Below are 7,757 nucleotides of genomic sequence, written 5' to 3' on the forward strand. Positions count from 1 at the left end.
CTCTTGTAGGAACTGATTAACATTTTTTCTTCTTTTTTTTTTTTTTTTTTTTTTTTTTTAAGACAGAGTTTCGCTCTTGTCGCCCAGGCTGGAGTGCAATGGTCCAATCTCGGCTCACTGCAACCTCCGCCTCCTGGGTTCAGGGGATTCTCTTGCCTCAGCCTCCCAAGTAGCTGGGATTACAGGTGCCCGCCACCACGCCCGGCTAATTTTTGTATTTTTAGTACAGATGAGTTTTCACCATGTTGGCCAGACCTCAGGTGTTCCACCCACCTCAGCCTTCCAAAGTCCTGACCCACTGCGCCTGGCACATTAACACTTCTTAAGATGCTTGGTAGACATTCAGAAAAAAATGTCCTAAAAGGACCCATACATTCTCTAAAGAAGCCTTAATTGTCTTAGGATCTAAGAAATCATGTAGATTTGATTGGCAGGAATTTGGGGGTGAATATATAGATAGGAACTGTGGTGTACTAAGGGGAGGGGGCAGTTGGTTCACCCCATCTGTGTATTTTACCACTGACATTGTTTAACATTGCTGCTGATGGGGACAACAAGAAGCAGACTGACTTTTTTTTTTTTTTTTTTTGAGACGGAGTCTGGCTCTGCTGCCCAGGCTGGAGTGCAGTGGTGCGGCGATCTTTGCTCACTGCAAGCTCCGCCTCCTGGGTTCATGCCATTCTCCTGCCTCAGCCTCCTGAGTAGCTGGGACTACAGGCGCCCGCCACCATGCCTGGCTAATTTTTTTTTTTTTTTTTTTTTTTGTATTTTTAGTAGAGACAGGGTTTCACCATCTCGTGATCCTCCTGTCTCAGCCTCCCGAAGTGCTGGGATTGCAGGCGTGAGCCACTGCGCCCGGCTGCAGACTGACTTTTAGTCAGTTTTATTGTTTTTAAGTTCATTGCCAATGATGCACCCCCTATTGCCGGCCCCTGGGGAGGACAGCACCCACCCCCACGCCCCCATTTAAGTATGCCACCTGTAAGGAACACTAATTACTGGGTGAGCTGGTCTGTTTTCCTTCCCTCAGCACTGATCTGGGAAGTATCCAACCTCCCAAAACTCTGCAGGGCAAGATTGTCTATCCTGGACTGGGACCCACCTCCCTGTAACTCCTCTAGCACCCGCTACTCTCTCAGGGGAGCCCTCTGAGTCTCCTCCCTGGAGGCTGTCTGTGGGAAGAAGTCTCCCTGTGTAGGGATGGGAGGCCTTCCCTTGCATAGGATCTAGCCTAGGATCTAGTCTTGTCCCAGCCACTAATCGACCCTGAAGCCTTGGTCTGGCCCTCAGGGCTTTACTCCACCTACCTATAAAGCTTGAGGAGTTTGGTGAACTGGATCCTGAGGTCCTTCATGGACCTTCCCGAGTTGCGGAAGGGGTGTCAGCCATGGGGATGGGTGGAAGGTGCCCCCTCAAGCGTCCTCTTCCTGCTGTACTCTCTGACCTGAGGGACACATTCTACCACAGGGCACTGGCTGGGTTGGGCGTGTCAGCCGGCAGGATGGAAGGCAAGTCTGGACAGGTGGATAGTGGAGCCTCGGCCCCAGGGTGGGGTGTGTGTCCTGGAGAACCAGGAGACAGGGGCAGATCCTAGGCAAAGATCAGGGGTGGGCGAGGTGGCTCCAGCAGGCCGGCTGCCCTTACCTGGTGACTGTCTCCAGGAACTGCAGAGACAGATGCTGGGCTAGGCTAGGTCCTGGCTCTGCGGTAGGGATGGGGAGGGGCTAGAGGGTGAAGAACAGTCCCTTGGTGAGGTCACTTGTAGGGTGGGACCCCAGATCCCTGTCTGGGAAGGAAAGACAGTGTCACGAAAGTAGGAGCAATTCAGGTTAGGCTATAGGAAGGGCAGGCCGTGTGCGGTGGCTCACACCTGTAATCCCAGCACTTTGGGAGGCCGAGGCCAGTGGATCACAAGGTCAAGAGCTCGAGACCATCCTGGCCAACATGGTGAAACCCTGTTTCTACTAAAAATACAAAATTAGCCAGGCATGGTGGTGTGCGCCTATAATCCCAGCTACTCGGGAGGCTGAGGCAGGAGAATCAGTTGAACTCAGGAGGCAGAGGTTGCAGTGAGCCAAGATCACACCACTGCACTCTAGCCTGGGCGACAGAGCAAGACTCTGTCTCAAAAAAAAAAAAAAGAAAAAAAAAGGAAGGGCAGGTGATGGCAGATTAGGGAGAATGAGGTGTCTATTTGGACTGCCTCTGAGGAGGGAAGGGAAAAGCCATACCACTCAGGGAGAGGGGGCTGTCTTGTTAGAAGGCAGGGGAGGAAAAGAAAAAAAAAAAAAGGTGTGGAAAAGATAAAAAGAAGGCAGAGGAGGGAGATGGATGGGATGACCTTGGAAACAGGGTAGTCTAGGCCCGCAGCCATGGTTCAGAGGATTCGCAGCTGAACGGGAAGCCCTGGGATATCTGAGGCTTGGGTGAGGCTGGTTCTGTGCCTCAGTTGTTCCTCTGTGAAATGGGGAGAATCTCCTTGATCACTGCCTACCAAAGGGAGCCCGAAGACAAAGTGTCTCCTGACCTGATCACCGAAGACCATGGGAGGCTCCCTTGTAAGTTCCTTCTGAAATCCAGGAGAGCTGAGAGAAACTATAGCTGTGATGCAGGCTGAGTGGAGTGGAAAGGGGAAACCTGGACCTTTTGGGGGCAGGGTGGTGCTTTAGGATGCCAGTAGATCAGCTGTCTCCATCCAAAGGCCCCCACAACAACTAGGGGGCATTCTGACTCTGCCCTCCCAGACATTCTGAGCCCCTGGATGAAGCCCCTCTCATCAGATCCCACTTCCCTAATCCTGTCTTTTTGTCCCAGGATCCCTTTGCAAGGCCCCTCAGCCGCTTCCTACTTTATTCCATGCCTTTTAATGGCACACCTCCTATCTACCAGGCATTTCCTAAGCCCTGGGTATTCTGTGTGAGCAAGATTGTTGGTCCTCACGCTCATTTTTCCTCCCAAGGGAAAACAGGCAAGAAAATAAGTGGAGTAGCCTAGCCTTTAGTGGCTATGAGACAGAGAAGCCTATATGGCTGTGAGAACCCATCAAAGGCACCATATCCCATCTAGGGGAGCCAGGCAGCAGGTAATGTGGACCCTAAGTTTCTTTTTTTCCTTTCTTTAAAAAAAAATACGGAGGCTGGGTGTGGTGGCTCATGCCTGTAATCCCACCACTTTGGGAGGCAGAGGTGGGTGGATCATGAGATCAGGAGTTCGAGACCAGGCTGACCAACATGGTGAAACCCTGTCTGTACTACAAATACAAAAATTAGGTGGGCGTGGTGGCATGCGCCTATAATCCCAGCTACTCGGGAGGCTGAGGCAGGAGAATTGCCTGAACCTGGGAGGTGGAGGTTGCAGTGAGCCGAGATCATGCCACTGCACTCCAGCCTGGGCAACAAAGCAAGACTCCATCTTGGGGAAAAAAAAAAAAAAAAAAAAATATATATATATATATATATATACACACACACACACACACATATATGGAATGCTTAACGCTTCACAAATTTGCCTGTCATCCTTATGCAGGGACCCTGCTAATCTTCTCTGTGTCATTCCAGTTTTAGTACACGTGCTGCTGAAGCGAGCATGACACTAAGTCCTGAAGAGTGACTTGGCGTTTGCCAGGGAGCATTATGGGAGATGGCACAGGCACAGGCGGTGGTGTGCTGGAGCCACTCCAACAGGCTTCTGAGAGCCAAGTGTTCCATTTTCAGGAATTTAACAGACTGCTTGTTAAACACTGCCACCACTAAAAATTAAATTATATAAACATATAATTAACTAAATTATTTTAAAAGCAAAGGTAATATACAATCAAAACTCATCACTTCCTAACTATTACTATGTTTTATTGTTATATGCTCTTCAAGGTATTTACATCTATTGCATCTTTAAGGTGGAGGGTCTGTATGATGATGTGCTCTGCTCATCTCGTCCCACCTCTTTGTTCAGTGACAATGCAGTGGTATTTGGAAATAGGCCTTTGTGGGAGTATTTGAGTTGCTGAAATTGACAAACACTACAGATCAGGACTTAATTGACTATTCTGTTGATTGCATGGACCAGGGGTTGACAAACTACAGCCCGCAGGCTAAATCCAGCCTGTGAACTAAGAATAGTTTGTGTGTGTGTGTATTTCTTTTTCTTTTTCTTTTTCTTTTTTTTTTTAGAGACAGGCTTTTGCTCTGTCACCCAGGCTGGAGTGCAGTGTCACGATCATGGCTCACTGTAGCCTTGAACTCCTGGGCTCAAGTGATTCTCCTGCCTCAGCCTTCTAAGTAGCTGGGACTACAGGTGCATGCCACCATACCTGGCTAATTTTTTTTTTTGTTCTTTGTTTTGTAGAGACAGGGTCTCACTATGTTGCCCAGGCTGATCGTGAACTCCTGGGCTCAAGGAGTCCTCCTGCCTCAGCCTCCCAAAGCCCTGGAATTACAGGCCTGAGCTACCGTGTCTGGCCTATGAATGACTTACTTGTTGAATTTGATAGTAATCAGGCATTTGTTCATAGTTTGACTTTGTCAGATCCTATGAATTGCAACCATAGGTTGGCTGCAGATGTAAGGGGTTGGCAAAAAGTCAAAAAAGCATTCTCTAGAGCATTTAGCTTTGTAGAATTTACAATAAAGAGCACTGTATACTTTGGTGTGATTTATTTGGTATATTATGTGCTATTTTACAGCTCTGTACTATTAAAACTTATAACAAATAGAGGGACATATCTGTGCATGCAGTTTTTACAGACATCCAGTTGTTAAGCATTTTCGAGCACAGCAGGGTACTGAGGATTCTAGGCAGAGACGGCTGAGGGGAGTCTGGGTGTGCAAGGCAATGTGAGAGGGGCAATGGAAGGTTGGAGCACTGGGCCAGGTGTGAAGGGCCTTGTGGGCAGGGCTAAGGAGCCAGACAACATCCTGAAGGCCACGGGGAGCCATGGACAGATTGCAAGTGCAGGAATGACCCCATCACATCTGTGGTTAGAAGGTCACATTGACTGCTATGTGAAGATTGGATAGCTGGGGACAGACTATAAGGGAATGAATTAGTGGAGGGAGGGAGAATAATAGCAGCAAACTCTTAAGAGCTCTTATGATAGAGCAGGCCTTCTCCTAAGCACTTCATATGTATTATTAACTCATTTGGTGTCCACAACAACTTCACGTGGAGGATATTATCTCCTTTTCACAGATGAGAAAACTGAGGTACAGAGAGATAAAGTAACTAGCAAGTAGCAGAGATGAGATTTAAGCCCAGGCAGTCTGGCTTCAGAGGTCATATCCTTTATTTGTTAGTTTATTTTTTAGTAGAGACGAGGTTTCACTGTGTTGTCTGGGCTGGTCTCAAACTCCTGAGCTCAAGCATTGCACCCAGGCTTGGCCTCCCAAAGTGCTGGGATTACAGACGTGAGTCACCATGCCCAGCACAGACCCCATATGCTTAACCACTATATGTAAAAACATTCAGATTAGAAAGATAGAAAGATGGCAAGAGTTAGAGTGATGTTTTTTTCTTTTTCTTTTCTTTTCTTTTTTTTTTTCTGAGAGTTTTGTTCTTTTTTTTTTTTTTTTTTTTTTTTTTTTGAGACGGAGTCTCGCTGTGTCGCCCAGGCTGGAGTACAATGGCGCAATCTCATCTCACTGCAAGCTCCGCCTCCCAGGTTCACGCCATTCTCCTGCCTCAGCCTCCCGAGTAGCTGGGACTACAGGCGCCCGCCACCACGCCCGGAAAATTTTTTGTGTTTTTAGTAGAGACGGGGTTTCACCATGTTAGCCAGGATGGTCTCGATCTGACCTTGTGATCCACCCGCCCCAGCCTCCCAAAGTGCTGGGATTACAGGCATGAGACACCGCGCCCAGCCAGAGTTTCATTCTTGTTGCCCAGGCTGGAGTGCAGTGGCACGATCTTGGCTTACTGCAACCTCTGCCTCCCGGGTTCAAGTGGTTCTCCTGCCTCAGCCTCCCAAGTAGCCAGGATTACAGGTGCCCGCCACCATGCCTGGCTAATTTTTGTATTTTTAGTAGAGATGGGGTTTTACCATGTTCGCCAGGCTGGTCTCAAACTCCTGACCTCAAGTGATCTGCCTGCCTCAGCCTCCCAAATTGCTGGGATTACAGGTGTGAGCCACCATGTCCAGCCGAGTGACGCATGTACAAAGTTGACCATGTATTTACAGATATGTCTGGCACAGAGTAGGAGTTGAGGACATTATTTAGACACAGCAAGACTTGACTTGGTGACTAGTTGGGTGTGCTGGTAAAGCACAGGAGGAGCCAGGTGGGCTTTTAACCAGCTTCCTTCATCTGGGGGACAATCGACTCACCTGGGCTACTCGGGTTTCCTGGTTGTCTGTCTATGTTTGCAGACTGCCCCTCTGTCCTTAGGGAGTTTCCAGACGTGGGGACAGACTCCTGAGCAGGAATACAGAGGTGAGAGAGGGCAGGAGGGGACAGAGCTCGTCTGGGCCTAGAATGGGGCTCTATGCTCAAGCGTGTGTGAGCTAAGAGGTGCAAAACGTATTAATTATCAACAAGAAGGGGTTCCATGGGGGGCATAGTTAGGAGTCTTGGGGTTTGGACAGAGGAGAGGAGAGGGATGGGTCCTGCTGCCACCCTGGTTTTTTCCTGAGGCATCTGTCCAGAAGCAGAGGTCTAGTAGTAGCCCATGAGGTGCAGCGACAGCTCAGCTGCAGATATATATTGTAAAGGAATAGAGGTGCCTTTCTGGCATGAGTCTTGCCTGAGGGTGTGGGTAGGAGTTAATAAGGGTGGAGATAAGGGGTTGGGGGGCGCTGGAGGCTGGTGGTTGGGCGGGCCCCACGCAGGGTGTTGGTCCCTTGAGGCCACAGCTCTCAGCTTGTGCCTTCCCATCCTGCTAGCTCAGCAGGTCCCACAGGTTGGCAGGTGACTCACCCCTCACCCTCAAATGGTCCTCGCTCTGAAAGGGGTAGGGGAGATGCAGAATGTAGCACCTGTGTGTTCATCTATATGGGTGCAATGCTGTGTTACACACCTGGGTGCAAGATGTGTACCCGTGTCTGACTGAGCATACATAGGGGGTCCCCAGGCACACAGCCCCCTAGACTGTGGGCCACAGGTACGAAGGGAGCATGTGGCATGGGTGGAGGCGGTGTGGATGAACACACAGCACTTCACAGAGCACACATGCATGTGACAGGTGTCTTCCTGAAAAGAAGGATCGCGGCTTCAGAGCCTGTCGAGCCATAAGAAGGGGAGGTCTGAGAGGTGGGAAGGGCTCTCTAATGACAGCTCATCTTCCCCAAGAAGGACTTGGCTGGATCAGCTGGCAGAGCTGGGCACCCTAAGCCTGTGGTGACGGCAGCAGCTTCCCTAACCTTATCCCTAAGCTCCCGGCTGCAGGCCAGGGTGGTTCCACTGTCCTAACCCTGAGATGGCATGTACACCCCACAGGCCACACAGGCAGGCTGGGAGAAGTGAGTGGCAGGTGGGCACTCAGTCATTGCTTTCTCTTACCCCCTCTGCAGGCAGAAGGGACGTGAGGGTCCTGGCTGCGTCTGGTCTGAGGAGCTGTGGGGTGGGCACGTCAGCCCCAGGTTGCATATGCCCCTGGTTTGTGTGGCACTGTATGCACACTCCACAACTTGGTGTGTTGGCCCCTGCCCCGGCACCTGGGGCCTGGTGCTGCCTTCCCATCACGCTCTATGATCTGAGAGATGCTTGAAGAGGGGCAAAGAGCCTGGACTAGGAGTCAGGAAGCTCTCACTTGGTGACTTTGGA

At 50.1% G+C, this 7,757-nt stretch overlaps 1 non-coding gene across 1 annotated transcript; it reads right to left on the minus strand.

The window, feature by feature from the left end:
- Positions 1 to 3,483: 3,483 nt before the first annotated feature.
- On the minus strand, positions 3,484 to 3,590 carry LOC112135105 (U6 spliceosomal RNA). Its single transcript, XR_002916403.1, has one exon. It is a non-coding gene; the product is annotated as a U6 spliceosomal RNA (small nuclear RNA).
- Positions 3,591 to 7,757: the final 4,167 nt, after the last annotated feature.

The sequence above is a fragment of the Pongo abelii genome, chromosome 13, assembly GCF_028885655.2.
Source record: "Pongo abelii isolate AG06213 chromosome 13, NHGRI_mPonAbe1-v2.0_pri, whole genome shotgun sequence".
Taxonomy (NCBI): domain Eukaryota; kingdom Metazoa; phylum Chordata; class Mammalia; order Primates; family Hominidae; genus Pongo; species Pongo abelii.